This window comes from Pleurodeles waltl, chromosome 2_2, assembly GCF_031143425.1.
Source record: "Pleurodeles waltl isolate 20211129_DDA chromosome 2_2, aPleWal1.hap1.20221129, whole genome shotgun sequence".
NCBI lineage: Eukaryota > Metazoa > Chordata > Amphibia > Caudata > Salamandridae > Pleurodeles > Pleurodeles waltl.
The window spans coordinates 1,133,701,478-1,133,725,169 of NC_090439.1; the positions used below are offsets into that span (position 1 = coordinate 1,133,701,478).

General features: G+C 46.8%; 1 protein-coding gene across 2 annotated transcripts in view; it reads right to left on the reverse strand.

The window, feature by feature from the left end:
* LOC138282949 (E3 ubiquitin-protein ligase TRIM39-like) overlaps positions 1-23,692 on the reverse strand; it is a 197,095-nt gene that overhangs the window by 59,533 nt on the left and 113,870 nt on the right. The gene's annotated exons all lie outside the window — the stretch shown is intronic.

Genomic DNA, 23,692 nt, shown 5'->3' on the forward strand with positions numbered 1-23,692 from the left:
TTGTTAGATATTGTGAAGCACAGCCATCCTTAAGGTAAAGGTTGAAGGGATGCGAGGAAAATTCAAGTACCAAACGTCACAAAAGTGCTCAACTTCAATTATGAATTGCTATAATTTGCTACTGCTCCTTCTGCTGCTTTGCTCTTTCTTGCACTCCCACACTTCTCGTTGGTAGACATAGGGAGGTTTAGGAGTAGAGAATTGGTGCTCTCTGCTGGATTGTGGTGTTGGAGAAGACCTATTTCTAGGAGATTCTAGTGATGTGTGTCTGCCTCAACCTGTGAACACAGAAGACCTGCGTAACAGTTATGTGGTAAATTAGGTCTGCTCTAGAAGGTTTGTGACTGTGGAAGGCTGCAGGCAGGTTCACAATCAGCAGAAGTTTAATTAACGGTTGGTTCTCACGGAAATGGTAATGGACTCAGGTAGATGTTCCAGAGGCAGGTAGACCACATAGAACTGGGTGGAACTGTTGCTGAGAGCTGAGAACTCAACCTGACTTGATGAGTTCAATTGTCCAGGCACCAGTGAACCAGGATAAACCCATATCCCTACTCTGGCACATATATCGCTGATCATTCAAGATGATTTTACGATGGAAAGTGTCAAATGCCACAGAGAGGTCTATGAGTATCAGAGCACACTTTTACCTGGTGTCCCTTGCCATGAGCCGTTCCCTCTTGTTAAGGATGCAGTGTCCATTCCAGGCTGGGGTTTAACATCTTAATGGAGGTCACCCAGCAAGTACTTGCATTTAACAGGGGTGTGAAGGTGTGATGTGATGACAGACTCTAGAACCTTCTCTATGCAGAGGAGACTGGAGATGGAAGTGCCATTTCATGTCTTCAGAGTCAGGGTTGGAAATGTTTTACTCATTTATTTATTGGGGTTTCAATATCAACTGTGAACTTAAAGTAACAGTGAACAATTCAGAAGTCCAAGTGTAGGAAGCTGGCCTGGTGTGTGGTGGGTACCTATGGTACTTACACCTTACACCAGCTCCAGGTATCCCCTTATTAGTGCAATGTAGGCAGTGTCTAGAAGTTAGGCTCTCTAGGGGTAGCTGTAGCTGAGCAGCCAAGGCTTATCTAGGAGACATGCAAAGCTCATGCAAGACCACTGTAGTCACACAGCACTTACAGACATAAACGAAAACACTCAGGGGGTCATTACGACCCCAGCGATCGGTGTTAATATGGCGGTAAGTACTGCCAACAGGCTGGCGGTACTTACCGCAATATTATGACACTGGTGGGTTGGCTGAAGCCAACCCGCCAATGTACCACACCGACCGCCATGGCGGTAACTGCTGCCGGGCTGGACATATCCATCTCCAGCCCGGCGGCTGCCACTGTTCCGCCCGCGGGATTATGACCCCGCCTACCACCATGATTTTTGTGGCTTCCTTAATGCCACGAAAACCATGGCGCTATACACTATCAGTGACAGGGAATTCTTTCCCTGTCACTGAAGGGGTCTCCCCCCCTCCCTCTCCAGTTAGCCCACTCCACCCCCACTACATTCACGCCCCCTTCACACACACATGCATACACACACCCATTCCCACATGCATCCATGCATGCATAAATTCATTCACACACACATCCGCACATACTTTCATACATACACGCAGACAACCATTCACATTACATAACATACACACACTCACACCTCCATACATGCACACACGCATTCAACACGCAACACACACCTGCATCCACAAACATTCACCCCCCCCACAAACACACGCAACACCCCCCTCCCCTGTTGGAGACCCGACTTACCTGTGTTCAGGGGGACCTCTGGCAGGAGACGGGACGGGGTGCTGTTGCCACCAGCAGCGCCCGCCAGCAGAACACCGCCAGGCCGTATTATGGGTCATAATATGGCTGGCGGCGGTCTACTGGTGTGGCGCTACTGGTGGCAGCAGCGCCACCTTACCGCCATCCACCGACATGGCCACAGCCGGATTTCAGCCATTCTTCTGGCGTAAATCCAGCTGTGGTCATAATACGGTGGGCGGCTGGTACGGTCTTTTGGTGACCGTCGTCGCGGCGGTTTTTACCGCCAATCTCCAAATGAGGGCCTCAGTGTTACAAAAATAAAGGTACTTTATTTTAGTGACACAATTTCCAAAAAGTACTAGAGAGGCGACTCTTCAATAGAAGGTAAGTAACACACTAGATATGTACACTAGTAATCAGAAATAGGCATAAAAAGTGATAGAAAACAGTGGAAAAGCAAGTAGACAAGAGTGACCCTAGAGGGAGCCCAAACCATATACTAAAAAAATGGAATGTGAATGCAGGACCCCCACCTAGGTAAGTACCATAGTGTCCCCTATTGACCAAGAAGAAAAGAGTAAGTTACTAGATTTTCCCGAAACCACCCAAAAGGAAAGAAAAGAAGAAAATGCAACACCCAGACAAGACTGCAAGAAATCAGCGGTAGATTCCTGAAGAGGAAGACCGGTGGAAGAAGGGGCTCAAGTCCAGAAGTCACAGAAGAGTCCCGGAGGAGCAGGAGCCACTACCCACCCAGCTGCGGTTGCAGAAGTTGGTCGACAGTGCAATGAAGATTGTCAGGAATGCAGCTGTGGAGCAGGTGAAGAGTTCCTGGAGGATGCAGTTTATGTCCCACGCCGGATGGACGATTGCAGTTGGTCAGTGGCATGGAAATGCCATCAATGAGCCTTGGCGAAAGCAGAAGTCGCGGTGAAGCACAAAGAGGAGCTGCTGGGGACCAGCAAGGCCCAGGAGGACTCAACCCATGGGGGTAGTCCTAGGGGGACCCTCAGAAAGGCAGAGTCCACAAAAGAAGAGGCAGCCCCCACAGGAGACCCACTGGATGAGGAACCAGGAGTCACTGAAGAGCCCATGCAGCACAACTGGAAAAGCGTCCCATGCCGCAGAAGAAGCACGCAGAAGGCTGTGCATTGCAGGAAGGAGTGCTGGGGGCTGGGGCTACACGGAGCCTGAAAATTCCTTGAAGGAGTTGTCAATAAGCCTTAGTAGCTGCAGGAGATGCGGTGCACAGGGGTACTGTCCTGCGTGGGAAGGCAAAGGCTTACCTCCACCACACTTACACAGCTGGCAGAGAGGACCAAGAGGATTACTGTGGACCACCACCGCAGGATCCACACAGCACAGGGTGAGAGGAGATCCATGCAGCTGGTCATCGTTGCAGTTGGTGGCTGTGGATGCAAGGGAGTGACTCCTTCAATCCAAGGGAGATTTCTTCTTCCTTCTCATGCAGACTGAAGACTTACCACCCTCAGAGGATGCACAGCTGGGGAAATGATGCAGAAGCTGGAAGGGGTGACTTACAGTTTAGGTGACCAATCCCCTTTCAGGGCTATTTAGGGTCTCTCCTTTGGGTGGTTCCTCAGATTCAGATTGCAAGACTTCAGCAGGACTCCTCTGCATCCTCCACTTTGACTTCTGACCGAAGAATCTGCCTCTGGACTCTTTAGGACCCTACAAGCTGCAACAAAGAAGCAAGACGCCTTCTGCAACTCTGTACCCACGGTTCCTTCCAGCAACTGCAACATTTCCCCAGTTGTGAATCCTCTGAGGACAGCCAGTCTTCAGCCTGCATAAGAAGAAAGAAGGAATCTCCCTTGGGGTGAAGGAGTCACTCCCCTGCTTCTGCAGGCACCAAGTGCAACGATGACCGGCTGAGTGGATCCTATCTCCTGCTGGGCTGCGTGGATCCTGCATCTTGGGTGGAGGACTTAAGTGGTCCTGACGGTCCTCTCTTCCAGCTGTCCAAATTTAGTGGAGGTAAGATCTTGCCTCCCCACGCAGGACAGTACCTCCGTGCACTGCGTCTTTGTAGCTGCGAAGGCTTGTTGGCATCCTTCCTCCAAGATCTTCGTGCATCTTGAAGCACCAGTCCCCAGCACTCTTTCTTGCGATGCACAGCTCACTGAGTGGTTCTCAGGTGGTGTGGGAGCCATTCATGTAGTGCTGAGTGGGCCTCTTCTGCAACTCTCCTGTCCCCGTCCTGTGGGACTCCTGGCCACACTGCCTGGTCTTCTGTAGGCTCTCTGAGTTGCTGTGGGCCCATCTGACTCCCCCTCCTGGGTAGAGACCACTTGGTCCTCCCGGGTCCCCCGGCAGTACCATTTTCCGCTAAACAGGAGCTTTGTGTGTACTTAGGCTTATTGGCGGACTCCGACAACACAAACCTGACTGCAATCCTCCATCTGGCGTGAGACATCACCTGCACCAACCAGGAACCAAACTTTGTCTTCTTGGGTACAGTGCTGACTCTTATTCTCACCGGTGGTTCATCTTTTGCCCCTTCATCCAGGTCGGTAGGGGCTCCTGCCCTTCCTGGACTCTTCTGTGCTTCTTGGACTTGGTCCCCTTTTTCCACAGGTCCTCTGGTTCAGGAATCCACTATTGGTGTCTTGCAGTCTCTTCTGGGTTTGGCAATACTCTTCTTTGCTTCTCTGTGTGTGTTCTGGGAAACTTACTGTGATTTACTCATGTTTTCCTGGTCTCTGGGGTGGGTTGTGGTACTTACCTTTGGGCTTTCCTAGTACTCCCAGCTCCCCTTTACACACTACACTTGCCTAGGTGGGGGACCAACTTTCACATTCCACTTTTTTAGTATATGGTTTGTGCTCCTCCAGGCCCATTCCTAACTATTGTGATTTTCACTAATTGCACTGTTTTCTAACTGTTTTATGCCTATTTTTGCATACTAGTGTATATAATTTGTGTATTACTTATCTCCTAAGGAAGTATAGTCTCTGGTATTTTTGGAATTTGTTTTACCAAACTAAAGCACCTTTATTTTTTTTACATTTTATTTTTGTAACAGGGTATGTTTTCTTTCATGTCTGTTGTTGAGATGGGGCCACTCACCTGAAAAGGATGTCTGCAGGGGTGATGGTATGCCCCCGACCTCCTGGAAAACCTCTCGGCACTTCCTGGTGGACACAGAAACACCGGCAGGTGTCCCAAAAGGAAAGGGGGAGTGTAAGAGAAAGATACAAATCACTGCCACGTCTTGCCGGTCCAGCCAGGCACCCTGTATCTTCAGGGGGCAGGTCGTTGTTGACAGAGTGATAGTAGAGTTAGTGCACTCAACTTCCTTGAAACTGAATCTCTCTTTCTGATATGGGCACGGGAGCAGTAGAAGAACACCGGGATGCTCCAACACTTTTCTTGGATAATAATAACTTTTGGCATAATTACTAACACTGCATTACCAAAAACCCAAACTGAGTACCATAAAAATAAGTACTGTGACACTAGGGCTGGCTTCACAGAGATTCACTGTTGCACACTACAATTAGAACTGTGGTTGCACTTATCATGCACAAGAAAGACAAACCATGGCATTAATTATATCACATATAACTTTCCTGCATGCATAGGGTTAAACTAAAAGGAACAAAAACAATCCAAGAAATACAAATGTCCACTCTGGGTTCAAACAGTTAGGGTGGCACAGTTTGGTTTGGTTTCATTGTTTGTGTGAAAAACCCTTCAAAAAGCAAATTCCTCAAACCTGAAACACAGGCATGAATGACACAATATTTATGTTATTAGAGAAAGAAAAGTCACGTAAATGCTCTTTTAAAATTGCACTGTCACTTTTTGTAGTACTTGAGCTCAAGCAGATTTCCTGAAGCACATTTAGGCAAGTAACTACAATAATAATGTAGAATGTTCAGAAATGCATTTGTCTCAAGATCAACACTCTGCCAAAATACGAGGTCTGAAATACATCCTGGAGAATACTAGTCACTTAGCTGCAGTCTTTTCCGGAGTGCTGGAGGAATGCCTAGTATCAGCTGGTACAGCAATAAAGAAAAGAATTGCCTCAAAAGTCCTGAATACGAGGATGGCAGCAGGGGCTGGACTGCCAAGTCAGATGCTGAGATCAGGAAGCAAAACAAAGCCGTGCAGGGAGGCATGCTTCACTCTGCTATACTGAGATCAGGAAGCAAAACAAAGCCGTGCAGGGAGGCATGCTTCACTCTGCTATTTATAGCCAATCAGGAAAGCAGTTGAGTTTCCACATGTGGATGAGTTACCACACCCAATTAGAAGCACATGTCTACACCTGCTCAAATTAGCAAACAAGCATTGGTAAAACAAGCATTGATAAAACCAATTGTGTAACACAGCACATTATGTTTACTTAGAAACATGAAGGTTTAATCAAGAACAGAGATATGATTTAACCCTAATCCCTGGGAATGCTGACAGATAACGCAGGAGGCACCTTGGGAATTCCTGACATCTGTAAGTACTATGTGTGACTACAGTGGTATTCAATGAGCTTTGAATGTCTCCTAGATAAGCCTTGGCTGCTCATCCACAGCTACCTCTAGAGAGCCTGGCTTCTAGACACTGACTACACTACACTAATAAGGGATAACTGGACCTGGTATAAGGTGTTAGTACCATAGGTACCCTCCACACACCAGGCCAGCCTCCTACACATGGGGACACCAGTATGCCAAATGTGGGGTATGTTTGGTCAAAGCAACCACGTTTGGAAGGAGTGAGCATAATCACTGGGATCCTGGTTAGCAGGATACCAGTGAACACAGTCAAACACACTGATAAACAGGCAAAAAGTGGGGGTAACCATGCTAAAAGAGGTTACTTTCCTATACCAAGTTAATCCACTCGTCCTCCCCCCGATTGACAGTTGTAAAGGTGATGTATGTATCTTATCAGCGCACCTGTAAAACCATTGCCATAACACATAATGCCCCCAAAACTACCCAAATTAAGTTTCCCATGGTAGATTCTGGAACCGAGTAACCTGTCTCAACAGTCAAACAGATGCAGTGCTCTCACTCCGATCGGAACGTCTATGCACTTCACAGTGCAGAGAAGACATGCTATCAGATTTCCCATTTCTTCTCCAAGGATTTATCATCATGCTGCAAACTATGTGCGAATTTCTCAATAGCCATTTGCTGCCGTAACCTGTGGAACCATTGAAAAAGCTGCAAGGGTCTTCCTTCTTCCAGTGCTGGGTCACAAGAGGCACACTGTCATAAGACACCCCTATAAATATATATATTCTTTTTGCTTCCCAATACTCCTAGAAGGATCAGTGAGGCCCTCTGGTTCAGGGTACCTGTGGCCTTTCTTTATGTGGCCAAGGAACTCTTTACACAAGATAATTACTTTTGGCAAGCCTACCACATATGAAGCACTGAGCCGGTTTCTGTGTCACAGCGCCAGCGCTTATTGTAGATTCACAGGGGAATATGTTGCAGCTTTTGAGGGGTGAAGTACCATTGCAATGTCATTTTATAACCCATCTTCCTTACAGGAACACTCCTGAATGTTTTACGAATTCCCTGCCATAACTATCCTCTTCTTCTGGGATCTCCCTTTGTTGCTTCACACCACTTCTAATAGTTCCACTTATTCTAACCTATGCTTTTTACCTGAGACCTTAGTTACCCCAGAAACCAGCAGTCTTGAGCCCAAGTGCATCCTCAGACTTTTCCTTTGAGAAAAAGTCCTCTTATGCCTGCTTCTTTATTCGATGGGTGAAGGGGCAAGTGCCTGAGCTGTAAGTACTGGAGCCTAGCTGTCTTTTGAACTAGAAATCCCAGTGTCACTGTTCTAATTATTTAAATTACCCATAACCGAAAATCTGAGATTATCATACACTCCCTCTCTCTCCATCTCTTAAACTTTTCCATCCACTTTTCCTGGGTTGAATTATGACTTATCAAACAGAGAAATAGTAGAGAAGGAAAGGCAGTGAGGCATCACTGCTCAAGATTATATCCAAAAACTCTCACATGGTTTTCATCAAGATCAATAAGTAAGTATTTCTAGTAATTGCACTAGTAAGTCATGGTAGGTCAAACAGTGATCTTCCTAAAACCATCATATCCATTGGGAACCAATTTTTATCCATCTCTATTGCTTTTCATTCCCTCAGGAGTTGGAGGTGGGCCGCCTACTAGTAGCAGAGGACATCAGGCATGCCAAGCTACCAAACTCTCAATGGAATTAATAGTCTGTTATTTACTCTGGTCACCTTTCCCACCCAGACAAAGTAGGTCATTTTGTTCTGCCCTGATTTCAGCTCATTCATGGGAATAGGTGGACTAAGTAGAGCAACCCGGATAAAATGATCATTTTAGAACATTAATTCTTCCACAATGAGGGTCATCTCCTGAGATCCTTGAAAGTCTGTACATGTAGATGAGATCAATTTTCTACATACTAGTCCTACAGATTATTGGTGAATTGAACCTCAAATACATTAGTGCCTTAGCCATCCAGCACAAAGGTTACCTTCCCTAAGGTGCTGCCTCATCCCCTCCAGAATCACAATACTCAGAATTTCTTCTAACTTCCACATATTGTTCTTAAATCCTGAGATTGTTTCAATTTTTGTTTAGGTCCTTCACTGCCTCAGGGATGGCCTTCTCAGGATCTATCAGGGAGAGTAAAATATTGTGCCTAAATTGAGACATCTTTGGTTCCTTCTGGTCAAAGGACAGCCCTGCTGTTTCTTGGTGTCTTCCATTTATTACTGGGTGTCTCTGGCTCCTGCTTGCCAGCAGCTCCACCCCCAAAACAAAGGGGACACTCATGTCCTGCCCCCTCCGAAGGATTAACAAATTCACTCCAACCCTCATTTCTGGAGCTGTGTAACCTTTTAGAATCCCTTTCTTAATTTTGGGGCTTAATCTGGTCCCCTCAAAAAAGTCTCAATTCACCCGATCTAATGTTTTCTCCACCTCCAAACTGAGCAAGATTGCTAGGATATTTGAGTAGATGTGTTATCTATCATATGTTATAATGGCTCTTTCTGCTCACAATCAGCCTGGTCAGAGTCTGCTTGATAAAGCATGAACCTATCAAGACTGTTGACTAGTGTTGGGATGAAAATTTGGCATCACATTAAGGACCGCTATCAGGCTATATAATGTACAGTCTTTTGGGGCCTTCCCTGCTTCCAGGGAAGTGTCTACCTCCTTAGTTTATAAAAGCTCACTGTGTTTTGATAAGGTTTTAAAGAGACTGGCTAGTGACTTCTCTAACATACGTGAAAAGGTCTTGTAGAAGTGTGTGGGCCAGCCATTGAGACCCAGGGATTTCTTCAGGTGCAAGAACTTCCATAACCTCAAATGTTAACCCAACTCCTCCACCCTGCTAGGTAAAGCTCTAGTCTGTACTGAATGTATTCCTTTATTGCCTAAAGGCATTGAAAGGAGTCTTGAAAGACTATTTGTTTCTCCTCCCTGCACACCCATGTGCTGTCCTTACTTTATTTTCCCTATGTGGACTATGGCTCTCTGGGTTCTTAGTCTGCTGGGCAAGCCAACACCCACTTCGTGTGCTCTCTCATAAAAGGTTTGTCTCAGCAGCAAGAGAGCAAACTCTGCTCTATTCAATCTCTTCATGCTCAGATGACCCCTGAGCACAGCCAGCCTGCATTGCCTTGCTGTGGTGCTCCTCTGCTTATCTTATCTCTCCAGATCCCTCAGCATTGTGAGTAGTTTGGACTCCACCAGCTTACAGCATCTTCACGCATTAACCATCACAGAAACTGCACCCCCAAACCACCTCTTTGAAGGCATTTTAGTTTTTTAAGTGAGATGAATCCTCAGCTCAGATGGACTCAGAGAAGTGTTTTGTTTCTTTTGCCTTTTCTGTTCTATATTCTGGGTCTTTCAGTAGCTCGGCCCTGGACTGCAGTCCCCTTCCTCCACCCTTCCCTCCTAATGATGATCTGAAGTAGGGACGTTCTGAGATCTCTGCCCTGTCAATTCGAGTAGCAATCTCTGCGGCAGAAATAAGTAATCTGTTAGTGAATACCCACATTTGGATGTGAGCGGAAAAAGAAATACCCCTACCTTTGGGATGTAGCGTGTGCCATGTGTCTTCAAGCCCAGCTTTTCAAACTTCCTCCACAGGCCCTTTCACATTGCCATGACCTTCCTTTCGCTCTACCTAACCTGTCAGTCTGCGGGGTACACAGTACATTAGGATGGCTTCTCACCACCATCTTACCTATGACACCATAAATCATGTTCCTCACCGTGTTTTTCAGGAATCCCTCCTGTGCCACATTCTAGGAACAGAAGTTTATGAGTGTTATTTCAGCTACACTGTAATCCTATCCTTATGACTCCCCCCTCTTGGTCTCCATCGATTTTTGTCTTGTCTTCTGGCAGTGTACATTTAGGAAGGATGGTTGCTCCTCCAGTTCTTGTGTGGGCCAAGACTCAGTACTGAAGGGGTCAGGACATCCTAGCCAGATCTGTCCAAAATAAATATGTTTACTGTATGAATAGCACATATAGATCATGTTGATGCACTTAGTTCCATATTTTGACTTCTTTCTGGGATAGTTCACACATTTCATATTAAATGATGCTCATTATTCACATGGTCATGCTTCTTTGTCTATAGCCAGTTAGAGTCCAAATAGCTACTGACCCTAATCCTAAATGTGCTAGCTCCAACCAGGGAAAAAGCCACTGATGGCCAACAGGGTCTGTAGCACATTCTCCAAGCTCTCCATTACCAGGAGCCATGAAGGGCCCCAGAAGCATCCCCTGTGATTGTCCAACAGAGGGCCAATGGTGGTTGCCATATCAACGGTTTTGTACCTTGACTGTGACTTCATGCCTTCCATACCACTGCCATGGTACCATGGTTGAAACTCACAGAGTCCTCTTGCTAGAGTCCACTCTCTGCCTTCAGACTGCACCTACCTTTCCTATGAATCCCCTTCCAATATCCAGACTACTATCCTTTACTCCGTTAAAAGTGGCATGTTGGATTGTCCCAGATTTCTCAATGTTAGAAATTGGGTTTCTGGTTGGAAGAGGTATGCACCCTGTCCAAGCAGGAACCACAATACTAGTCAAGGTAACTCAGACACACACCATACATTAACCTGTGCTCACCATCTGGTAGTTTGGCACGGAGCAGTCAGGATTAACTTAAGAGGCAATGTGTTAAGTATTTGTGCAATACAGCTGACAGTAAAACACTAAAAACTCCACAAATATACTCCAAACCAGTTTAGAAAAATAGATCACGATTTTATAAATAAAACAAAAGCAAAGCGACCAAAATCCAATAAGTAGAAGTCGAGATGTGCTTGTTTAACGACTAAATGCAAAAATAGAACTTAGAAGCAAATAGCGCCTAAAGAGTCATATGGTCACACTGGACCGGGACAAATTCAAGCGCTCAGGCCGACCGCGATGGAGCATGGGCTGGATATAGGATCCACGCAGGGCATGCTGAGGAAAGGACCTTAATTCTGGTTTTAACACAAGATGTGTTGATTTTCCACACACAAGGGTGGTGATGCATTGGTTCTAAAGACAAAGGCCCTCATTATGAACACTGGGGGCTAAGCCCGCCATGCCGGTGGTGGCAGTAATGACTGCCACCGGCATGGCAGGCTCAGCCGCCAAATAATGAAGGCTGTGGGGACCGCCACAGGCGGCCTTCCACCACCACCAGGCTACTGCCAACAGGCAACCTGACGATGGCGGAAATCATTATCCGACAGTGCAGCGCTCCGGATAATGATCCCTTTTCCTCCAGCTTTTCCCTGGTGGGTTCCTCCTTCAGGGGAAGGCTGGCAGAAGGGGTGCTCTGGGGTCCCCTTGGGGGCCCCTGCACTGCCCATGCACTTGGCCACTTGCCCACTTGGCATGGGCAGTGCAGGAGCCCCGTGCAGTGCCCCGTCGTGCAAGTCACTGCCCGATTTACGGGCAGTGATCTGCGCGACAGGTGCTGCTGCAACCGCCGCACACCAACATTGGTGGCGGCTCCATTTGGAGCCACTGTCAATGTTAAGGCCCTTTTCCCTGCTGTGCCAACTGGCAGAAACACTGTTTACACTCGCTGGCCCAGCAGGGAAAACATTATACGGCCAGCGGGAGGGTTGTCACACTGGCAGTCTTCTGTTGACCACCAGCGCTGATCTCGGCGATCTTTACCGCCGAGATCATAATTAGGGCCAAAGTGCCGGTTCTGAAATGCATTGGTTCCAAAGCCGATGCTCTAGGTTTCTCTAAGCAAATTAAGGGTTGCGTCACTCGTCCTTCAGCATTGGCGGCAATGTGACAGTTTTGGTGCAGCAGTTCCAATGGCGATGCTAGGGCTCAAAGTGCAATGCGCCGGATCAGTTCCCGCAACAATGCGTCAGTTCTGCTTGTCGCAGAGGAAGATGTTTAATTTCCACTAGAGCAAGCACCTGAATTCACTTTCAATAAACCAGGCACAGGAGCAGGGTAAAATACTTTGATGTTTATGAGTCTGTAAGGAACAGAAGACTAGTCAGCTATCCCTTGGAGTCACTCCGAGTCAAATGATGAAGGTCCAGTCAGAGAGAGCAGCAGGTAGCAGAGAGCACAGCAAGACAGTAGTCTTCTAGAGCAGCAGTCGAGCAAGTAGAAGCCTTTAGCACACCACTTCCTCTTCTTGGCAAGATGGCTTCAGGTCCACAAGTGTACTAAGTTATAGGGTCAGAGGTACAGTTCTTATACCCAGCTGTCCCTTTGAAGTTGGGGTGACTTAAAAGAAGGGTCTTTAAAGTGCACACAGGTCTTTGATTCCTGCCTGGCTCCAGATTGACTTCAGGGGGTATGCAGATCTTTATATGTGGACAGGGCCCAGCCTATTCAGGTGTAAGTGTGAGGCTGTGCCCAGATCCTCCCTCCCTTCCTCCCAGGAAGATGCAGGAAATCACACCCAGACTTCCTTTGTGTGTGGATGTTAAAAGGGAATACACAAACTAAACGGTTACACAGCCCAGCCAGTGATCAGAGACAGGCAGCAGACATCAAATGGCTAAGAGTAGGAAAATATCCTACTTTCTAAAAGTGGCATTTCCAGAATAGTAACTACAAATCCAATTTTACCAGTAAAGAGGACTTATTATTACCATTCCATAAACACAACAACTCTACTTTCTCTCAATTAGGAATTATAGCTTTTTTAATGTAATAAGTTATCCCCATAAGAGGGGTAGGCCGCTCAGTAGCGAAAACTGAGTTTGGGAGTTTTTTACTATCAGGACATGTAAAACATACAAGCACATGCCCTTCCCTTTAGTTGCATAGCACTCTGCCCTATGGGCTAACTGGGACCTATCTTAGGGGTGGCTTATATGCAATAAAAGTGGCCAGTTTAAGGTTTGGGAAGGGGTTTTAAATGACATGCTGACATGGAAGTGTAGACTGCACACACGAGCACTGCAGTGGCAGGCATTACACATGTTTAAAGGGCTACTTGTGTGGGTGGCACTATCAGTGATGCAAGCCCACTAGTAACATTTAATTTACTGGCCCTAAGCACGTCTAGTGCACTTTAATAGGGGTGTATAAGAAAAATAAATATGTCAATTGGGTATGACCCAATGTTACCATGTTTAGAGGGAAGACCACATGCACTTCAGCACTGGCTAGCAGTGGTAAAGTGCTCTGAGTCTTAAAGTCAACAACAACAAGGTCAGAAAAAGAGTAGATGGAAGGCAGAAGTCTGGGATGACCCTTCAGAGGGTGCTATTTTCCAGCAGTCACTATGATTCTAGAGGCATTTCCTCTCTAGGTTCTGGTCTTTCCAGCAGTACATGAGATGTACGTATCTATATGTTCAGCAGTTTTGTCAGGTCCCTTCGCTGGGCTCAAGATGAACAAGATGCCCTTCCGGGTCTCTAATTGCCTGTCTCCCCCCTGCTCTGTGAGTTGAGGGCCTGTTGAGAAGGTCCATCTGTATCATAGCTGTCTCCTGTTGATTTCTGTACTCTGTTGCAGGGAATTTGCAGAGATATTTCAGAATAGCAGTACCTGTGTCCCTCCATTCATGAAGTGGATTCATTTATTGGAACAATCAAACCACAGCACTCAGTTTTAGCAACAAACAGTCATAAGGTGATGTACATCTCAGATCAGTCCGTATTGTACTTCAAAATCTTCTTTTATTTTGAAATATCAATCCGTTTCATATTCCAATACAATCCTTTGTATTCAATTTGTTCACACTCGACAGGCAACACGTGTTTCGTCTCAAATGACTTTATCAAGGCTGCAAAGTACAAAAATGAACATGTGTACATAAACCTAAAAATATCGACCATATATCATGTTAGTAAGAAACTGGTGGAATGCCTACACCAAGTGCAACCGTATATTATATTGTAGAATAATAGTGCAATGTTTACACCAAGTGCGTACGTAATCTGAGTGCTGTGGTTGTACTGTTCAGATTTATTATGTATTTGTGAATACATGTTTCTGCCTTTGGGTAGTAAGGTAGCCGATCACATAGCACCATTGGTAGATGTACCGAAATAAGTCTGTTCTACCCCATACTGTTGGACACTTATGAGAGGTGCATTCTGTTTTACCATTGATACCCTTTAATGAAAAACGTCTGGATTAATTTATTGGCCTGGGATATTATCATTATTCCTTCAGCCTATAGTGCAACTTTTTGGCCACCAAATTGATTGTTTCCCAACAAGCTCGCATGTGCATTTTCCCTCTCTATGTCCATGTGTTCTCAATATTCTGATCATTGTCTCTTTGTTTGGGCCTGATTCACAAAGGTAAATTTAGATCAAAAGTCCAAGGGCCCGCTTTACAAAGGTACACTTACACTTTCAGTCTAAGTTTAGACATAAAGTGTAAATTTACGACTTTTAGGTATTCACAAAGGTAAGTTACGAGTAGCATCTTTACGTCACACTCAGGGCGGATCATCCACATTCGGGGTGGATCATCTGCACATGCGCCAGATGAGGCAAAAATGCATAATGACACACTTGTGTAAGTGCCTTCCATGTCCCATCCAGCTCCAGCTGAAACTCCTCAGCCCACACCCAATCGCAGCCTTGCTGCATAAATGAAAGCAAAGCTGACACAAACAAACCCTTTCAGACCTTATAACATGTCACTCAATGTGTTTGTCGGTTTGCCTCTTCCTATCCAATAGGATTATTTGAGGAGAAGGAGGAGGAGGAGAGTAGAGAGGATCTTCAGGCAAGAGATCAACCTCTTTGGGATGTTCAGTCAAGATGTCCTGGTCAGATACCATTTTCCCCCTGATATCATCTTGAAGATGGTTTGTGAGAGGGAGCAGGATCTTGACTCTGTGACCTATGCTCCTACGCCATCCCAGTCTATGTCAAGATCCTGGCAGCTCTCCATTTCTTTGCTACGGGTCATTTCAGACGGTCACAGGTGACCTTGTGGGCATCTCCCAGGCAACCCAGTCCAGATGCCTGCATCAGCTACTGAGCTGCATCAGTAGGAGAGCCCCTCACAACATACAAATGCCCCATACACTAGCCAGAAGGTAAAGGGTATCTAGGGATTTTTACCTCGTTTCCCATCTTCCACGTGTGGTGGGTGCAATTGATTGCACTCATGTGGCTCTCCAGCCACCTCGCCACAATGCACACATCTTCTGTAACAGACACTGCAGGCACTCCATCAACATGCAGGGTGTCTGTTATGCCAGTGGTAGATTCATTGATGTGCATGTAGTGCTCCCAGGCAGTACCCATGACAGCTATGTATTCCACAGCTCACCTCTTGCCCTGCGGATGGCAGCTCAAGTATTTGGCAACATACGGCTATTGGGTAGGTACCAAGCACCACATAAGTCTGAGATATGAAAATTGTGTCTGTACACGTGCACAAACAATGGACAAAGCTGATCCTCATGCCACATTCATGCCACCCCACAGATACAGTATGTACTACTTCATACAGCATGTACTATACAGATACATGAGGACATTTTTCAAATATCACTCCATTTCCTTCCTCAGGTGATGCCGGTTATGCACTCTTTCCTCATCTCCTCACACCATACAGACGTGCATCCTCTGTACCTGAACAGACGTGCAACCACTGTACCTCAGCAGAGGTACAACAGCGCACACAGATGTGCACAAGCCCTCAGTGAGCACAGTTTGGGGCTCCTGAAGTCAAGATTCAGATGTCTTGACTGTTCAGAGTGGGCTCTGCTGTACTCCCCTCAAGTTGTGTGCAAGATCATAGTAGCCTGTTTTGTTTTGCACAACGTAGTATTAAATCATGGCTTACACATACCGCTGGACCCTCAGCTTGGTCTGAATCTGGGCAACAGGGCCATTTTACAAAACAGGGGACAGGGTATGCAGGTTCATGACCAGCTGGTTGACATTTTTTTCACGACGTGTCATGGCCTTCATGTGGTTTGCAGTCTGTTGTCAACGATGATTGGTGGACATTTAACACTCTGTCGGCATGTGCCATCCTGGGACTACTTTGCGAGCAATACATGATGTCTGTAAACAACAGCTGTCTCCATGAGTCAAAAGACTGTCTGTATGTGTTGTCATGAGCACATGTCATGGACTAGCATGTCAAATGTCTCTTAAGGCTTCATTGGCTCTGGGGATCAAAGCTCAGCATGTGTGAGACCTCCCTGGACTGTATCACAAGATGTCTCTGCTTCACAAAGGGCCTTGCCCATTGGGGTGAAGGTGCCACAACAGAGGGTGAGCACCTGTAACCAAAGTGGATTTCCTGCAATGAGATATCACAGTGTATTGATTAAGGGGCCACAGCCACTATTGTGTATGGCTTGGGCATGTCCTGACTGGCCAGGGGGTATTGAGCTTCTGTCATGGGCACTGGAAGGGAGGGTGCAGGTCTTGTTGTGCGGGTTTGGTTCAGAACTAGCATGGCAATATGTGCAACCTGGTTCAAATCTGCAGTCCTGCATGGCCCACACACTTGCATTCACGTTTTGTGTGTTGTGGTTAGTGTGACAAACTAGTTAGTGCTTCAGTGGCTTCCCAGTCTTACTCTGTACCTGTGGCCCTTGGTGTACTTGGCACAATGGTGTTCATGCTGGCGGTCAAAACAATGACCGCCAGCGAACCCGAAACTCTGCCGGCCACATTATGAACATTTCTGTGAGCTGGCCGGCGGAAACATTGTTTCTGCACGCGGCTCACAGAAAGGCCCAGCCGGGACATTGACAGCGGCTCCACATGGAGCCGCCATCAATGCCTCTGTGCGGCAGGTGGATTTGCACCCGTCACGCAGATCACTGCCCAAAAATCAGGCAGTGACCTGCGCGACAGGGCTCTGCACCGGTGCCCTGGGGCACCCCCTCCACCAGCCTTTTCCTGGTGGGATATCCCGCCAGGAAAAGGTTTGCGGGAAATGAAACATTACCGCAGGGTAGCGCCGCTACCCTGGCGGATAGTGTTTCAACTCACCGCCAGGCTGCCTGACGGCGGGAGCTTGGCGGTGGGTGAGGGCTGCCGATGGCAGCCCTCAACATGTCCAGAATAGGGCGGTTTGGCCAGCCATGCCGGCTGGTGGCTTCAGCCGCCAGTGCCAGCATGGCTGGCCAAACCGCCATGTTCGTAATGAGGGCCTAGGTGTCCAGGGATTGACATCACAACCTGCGCCTGAATTAGTGATATAGCACAGTTTTGCTAGATATGAGTAAGCTATGTTGACCACATGTACCATAATGCAATGCAAAGGGCCACGCCCCACAAGCGGATCCTACGCACTGCATCTGGAGCGTACACTCTGGGTGCAGATGATTCTCACACGGGGCGTAGAATCTGGCGACGGTCCTGAACCCAATGATAATCAACAGGAAGTGACACAGAGGAAAGGCAAGACAGGAAGTCCAGGACAGGAAGTTGCAGGCAGACATTTTCCTGTCATTCTGAGTCATTCTCTGCTACAGGCAGGATCCCCTGCCATCCTGCTGCTCTGTCTATCCTTTCTGCCTCCAACATAGCTGAGGGAGTTGAGGAGAGGGCACACCCACTTCAGTGAGAGGGAATTGGACATCTTAGCTGGGGGGGGGGGTGCCGCACAACTACCCTCTGCTTTATGGGGGCCCTAGGAGCAGCTAAGCAATGCAGCGCGCCAGGACCTGGGAGCAGATAGCGCAGTGCTGTAGTGCAGTGGGTATACAACACCAGTGGGCCAGGACATGCCATAAACGCTGGGAGGAAGTGAAATGTTAGGCCAGAGTGAGGGCCCAAGAACTGTTTGGACAGTCCTCCCAGCCCCATGTGCACAGGCACACACCACTGTACAGGAAGGCCCTGAGTACAGCCTGGTCGATGCTCAGCTGGAGGATCTGGAGCAGCAGAGATCTGGTGAGTGCATTGCCAGCATACTGGGTCTGGTAGCATGATGTGAGTGTAATAGAGCTGTACAAACATGTAGCAGTCATAAAGCCAATGCCCCATGGGATCACACTGGAAGCACTGATCAAAATGCATTCTGGGACTTGTAGTATGCTGGACACTACAGGGGAAATAGCCATTACTCATGCATTTGTGTAAAGAAATGCAATGCCTGAACCATAACTGGTGAAGCAAGGGCCTTCTCGCTGCTGGGTACAATGCCAGAAGAATGGTCCAGACACTGTCCAGTGTGAGGTCAAGTGGCTACAATTTCCCGTGTCAGATGCTGTGGCATGCATGCCCTTTGTGTGCCTCTCATGTCCCTTTTCCCAAATCACAGCAATTGCAGCAGCAGTCATAAGGCCAATGCCCCATGGGATCACATTGGAAGCACTGACCAAAGTACATTCTGACACTTGTTGTATGCTGGGGAAACAGCCATCACACATGCATTTGTGTGACGAAATGCAGTGCCTACACCATGACAGGTGAAGCAAGGGCCTCATCACTGCTGGGTGCAATGCCAGAAAGATGGTCCAGACACTGTCCAGTGTGAGGTCAAGAGGTTACAATTTCTGTGACATGCATGCCTTTGTTGTGTGTTTCATCAGTGTGAAGTATAATTTCTTGTAACTTAGATTAATGGCTGACTCTGGAATACTTGTTGCACACAAAATGGTTCCTGAATTTCTAAGGTTGAACTCGTGTACGTCTTTACTACAGTGGTTTGTATGTCTGCTGTAACAGCTAGCTGAGCCAACTTTTCACACGTCAGTGGTACATGCCATGTAGACTGGCAGATAGTTTTAGGCATCCTCTAGTGCATGCACTCACAGCTTAGCAAAGGTCGGAAGCAGGGGGCTGGTTTTAACTTGTACACCCATTCAAGCATTTATATGGAATCAGACCATGCTACACAGCAGATGATATGAATAATTTGAGACCACCAAGACTGCACTTGACAGGTTGGTCACAGACACATGGCTTTGGAGGGAACAGCTCCATACAGACTGTGTTCTGTCTCCATTTGTAGACTGACTTGTGAAGATGACTAGGTAGTGAGGACAAGAAAACCTTGGCCCAAATTACTTAGGGTAACTTGAACTTCTGTTCAATCATTCATGCTTACAGCTTGTATGGCCCTTGAGAATCTGGCAAAGCTTTTTAGATCTTGCTTAAGGTTAGGCTTTGCCACTCTAGTGGGGTATACCAACCACAATTGTGACAGATGTCAATGTGTCAGTTATAATACACATTCTATTGGGAATCTAAGTCACCTGGAATTGGTCGGTGAGATCAAAGAAGAACAAAGAACACAGTCAACCTTTGGTTCTTGCACTCATGTACCTTGCCATGATTTGGACACCAACTACATAATGTTCTCACTTAAATTTTTGTGGACACGGCTGTCCAAGAATACCTGGGAGAGGACTGGAGACCAAGCAGAGCTACCTAGGGGCAATGGCAGGCACGTCCTCTATTGTCTACTGAGAAGGAAGAGGAGGGACCTGTACCATCTACAGGCAGCGGAAGTTCACACACCCAGATGGACTGTGAGGACAATGACTGGGTGGAAGCTGTGGAAACTGTAGGGGGGGGCCTAGATCTGGACACCTCTGGCCGGGATGGGAGGATGTTGCATCTCCCCTGAACATTGAAGATCTTGACCAGCCATAATGTCAGAGTAGGAGTGTGTAGGGAAACCAGAATAACTGACCTGGATGTGAGGGCTGTGAAGATGTGAGCTGTGGTTTGGGGTTTGTGGGGAATGGGCAATCCTATGGGGTGTAGGATGAGGCACCATGCCAAACACAGTAGATGTGGTCTTCGTCTGTGAGCTGCATGGGCCAAATAGAGTGGTCAGGGGATTGCTCTCACATTACTTGAATTCAGCCCCAGGTTCTTCCTCCTCCTTCACCTCCTGTGCTGTTCTAGCAGCTGACATGACAACTTGGAAGATGAGTGGGTTCTCTAGTCGGATTGCCCGATGCCCATCACTGGTAGTTGCTCAGTCTTATGAACTCAATTCTGCGTCCTCACCACCTGCGAGACAGAGTTTGCAACAGGCTAAGTATTTGGCTAACAACATGATGCGTTGCAACACAGGTATTGGTCAAAAACATCTTCTATTCAAAGGATGTTCCACATGTGACCTGGTGGGTAACATGTATTTGACCCTCCTACCCTCCCACCCCCCAAACAACAACATTGCTAATTTTGGACTCTGAGGACAGCCATTTCTGCTGTGCACTTTCCATTTGGCTTGTATTTCAAATGTATGTGCACAACTTCATGGTCTATGTTACCTGACACTGAATATGGTCACTGAATATGAGGTTCACTCATTTGTGATATTGTTGGGAGAGTACGATTAAAAGTATTTAAGGAGCCCACATTTTGCTCAAGTGGAAAAGCTGGCATGTTCCCCACCTTTACTGTTTTCACAATGTGCTGTTCAACCACTAGATGTCTAGGCTTCCCCTCCTCTACATCCAGCTTGCCAGCCAATACCACACTCCCAAAATGCAGGCCTCCTGGTATCAGTACACCCCTCAACATTACTTTAGCAAGTGTTTCCTGGCAACTTGTCAGCAAGTATCCATGTCAAGAAATTCGGAACAGGTTGTGACTCCATGTGGACTTCGGGACAAGTTAATGAGCCCCTTAAGAGACTGGAGGATCACTCTTTGTGCAACTCCATCTGCACACACGAATAAATCATGTTTATGATGCCACAGCAGGGAACTTTGCATGGTGTGATCTGGCCTGTGTGGAGTGTGTCCATCACTGCGTTGCCTCTCTCGCCACTTGAATGATATTGCATGAAATATGGGAACACTTGTGAGGGACAGAGCCATGTATACCTGTGAAGGCACAAACAACTTACACCCCGTGAGGTGAGGCATTAAGAATTGTCACATGTAGACCTCCAACACTGACCCACGCAAAGTCAGCCAACGGGAGGGCCCACATGAACCCTTCGGTAGGTACTGTATACATACATATTTAGTTGACATATCATTGGCCAACATGTCATGTTGGTGTGTGGTATACTGTTATGAGCCATATGTGAGCATACAGGGATGAATGACAACAATGACATTAGACAGACATCACATACTGCTGACATTTACACCACAGTTTAGGAACATAAGCTTCTTGTGAAACCATTTTCAGGTATCCTTACCAGTGTCTGACATCTGCCCAGTGTGTGGTGTCTGACCAGAAGTCACACCGATACATGTTGCAGAGGTCACTGCAGGTTGTACCTTTCTTGACAACTTCACGGGGCCTACAATGATATGTGTGTGTTCAGTTAACATACTAGTTGACACGTGATACACAAGCATACCTAGTTCACTTCACAGGTTTGCCACAGTTCATGCCTTCCATGTACATGGACTATGAATTGACTGGTAACAGTGTTTGAGAGAATGCCCTCCCCTAGCCATATTTACGTACCAGCTTGTTCTGCCGATATGGGCATTGCCCAACTCGCTGAGTTGGACTCCGACGTCGTTGGACCCTCCCTTGTGACTCTGAGTTGACTGCTGTCCTCAGGTCTTCTAAGTGCCTGTTCCGGTACTTCTGCGGGTGCTGCCTGCTTCTGTGGGGGCTCTCTGAGTTGCTGAGCGCCCTCTCTGTCTCCTCCTCCAAGGGGCGACATCCTGGTCCCTCCTGGGCCCCAGCAGCACCCAAAATCCTCAACGCGACTCTTGCAGCTAGCAAGGCTTGTTTGCAGTATTTCTGCGTGGAAACACTCCTGCATCCTCCAGCACACTGTGGGACATCTTCTGACCAAAGGAGAGGTTCCTGGCACCTTCCGTTGTTGCAGAATCTTTGGCTTCTTCCACCCAGAGGCAGCCCTTTTGCACCTTCATCCGGGGTTTAGTGGGCTCCTGCCCCCACCCCCAGACACTTGCGTGACTCTTGCGTGACTCTTGCGTGACTCTTGGACTTGGTCCCCTTCCTTTACAGGTCCTCAGGTCCAGGAATCCATCTTCAGTGCTTTGGTAGCACTTGTGGTTCTTGCAGAATCCCCTATCTCGACTCTACTGTCTTTCTGGGGTAGTAGGGTAACCTTACTCCTACTTTTCAGGGTCTTGTGGTGTGGTATTTTGGACACCCTTACTGTTTTCTCACAGTCCCGGCGACGCTCTACAACCTACACTAGGCCTAGGGTCCATTCGTGGTTCGCATTCCACTTTTGGAATATATGGTTCCTGTTGCCCCTAGGCCTATTTCTACCTATTGCATCCTATTGTGATTCTGCATTGTTTGCACTACTTTTCTTACTGTTACTTACCTTATTTTGGGTTTGTGTACATATAATTTGTGTATATGACTTACCTCCTAAGTGAGGGTATCCTCTGAGATACTTTTGGCATATTGTCACTAAAATAAAGTACCTTTATTTTTAGTAACTCTGAGTATTGTGTTTTCTTGTGATATAGTGCTATATGATATTAGTGGTATAGTAGGAGCTTTGCATGAACCTAGTTCAGCCTAAGCTGTTTTGCCATAGCTACCTCTAACAGACTAAGCTGCTAGAAACACCTCTATTCTACTAATAAGGGATAACTGGACCTGGCATAAGGTGTAAGTACCACAAGGTACCCACTATAAGCCAGGCCAGCCTCCTACAAATACTACTCATAACTTACCTTTATAAATACCTACAAATCATAAACTTACACTTTTGGTCTAAATTTAGACCAAAACTGTAAGTTTACCTTTGTGAATCGTGCCCAAAGTTTAGACCAAAATTATAAACTTAGACCAAAAGTCTACCTTTACTGATGGTAAAGTTAGAGTTGTGGTCTACGTTTACACTTTTGGTCTAAACTTAGACCAGAAGTGTAAAGTTAGACCAAAATTCTCACTTTACTATGAGTAAAGCTAGACTTTTGGTCTAAGTTTAGACTTTTGGTCTAAACTTAGACCAAAAGTGTAAAGTTAGGCCAACAGTCTAACTTTACTATGAGTAAAGTTAGAATTTAGGTCTAAACTTACACTTTTGGTCTAAACTGACTTTTAGTCTAAGTTTACCTTTGTAAATTGGGCCCATTTGTTAACAGTACACCTCAATACATATTTGTGAAACACCTTTAGGTACCATCGCCCTCCTCTTCCTCCTTCAAACTGTGCACCCAAGATGTGGTCCCTGTTGTCCCTCCTGCCGTTGGTTCAGGTACTCTATATTTTTTTCACCTCTGTGATGTGTCCCCCCAGATCAGTTTGCAGGGTCTTATAAAAGGTGGTTTTGAGCCCCTGTAGACAGTCCTTCAAACCATCCTTTGTAAGGCAGTGGGGCCCTTAGTAACTTGGCCTCCAGTGATAGTGTGCCATTCCTGGCTTTGTTGCTTTTCAGGTGGGGGTTCATTATTAGTCTCCTGGCTGGCTAGCCTGTGGCGTGTATCTTGTCCTCTCCTACCCCCACTCTGCTCTTTCCAAAGGAGCAAAGCAAGTCCTCTGCTTAGTGCTGTTCCCTCTTTGTCCCCAG